This window comes from Orycteropus afer, unplaced genomic scaffold (assembly GCF_000298275.1).
Source record: "Orycteropus afer afer isolate SDZICR_OR568_19922 unplaced genomic scaffold, OryAfe1.0 scaffold00117, whole genome shotgun sequence".
Lineage (NCBI taxonomy): Eukaryota > Metazoa > Chordata > Mammalia > Tubulidentata > Orycteropodidae > Orycteropus > Orycteropus afer.
Window position 1 is genome coordinate 1,631,524 of NW_006921704.1, and position 475 is coordinate 1,631,998.

Here is a 475-nt window from a genome sequence, read left to right on the forward strand (position 1 = left end):
ATTCTGGCATTCCATGGTATTTTCTGTATTCTTTGCCCACACCACAATTCAAAGGCATCACTTGTTCTTCACTCTTCCCTTATTCATTGTCCAGCTTTCATATCCTTATGAGGCAATTAAAAATACCATAGCTTGTAGTAGGTCACCTTAGTCTTCAAAGTGACATCTTTGCTCTTCAACACTTTAAAGAGGTCTTTTGCATCAGATCTGCCCAGTGCAGTACAATGTCTGATTTATTGAGTACTACTTCCATGTGTATAGTCACTGTTAGTGTGGTTGAAAGAAGATATTTGCCATGAATAAATTGTTGGTCTTGCAAAATTCGGTCATGTGGAGGCGGGGCAAGATGGCGGACTAGGCAGAAGGATTGCACAGACCCACTTCAACAAAGAAAAGGGAAACCAATAAATACAGACACAGAAGATAATCTTGGACCCCTGAGCCTTGAAGGAAAGGATGCAGATTTGGACTAAAC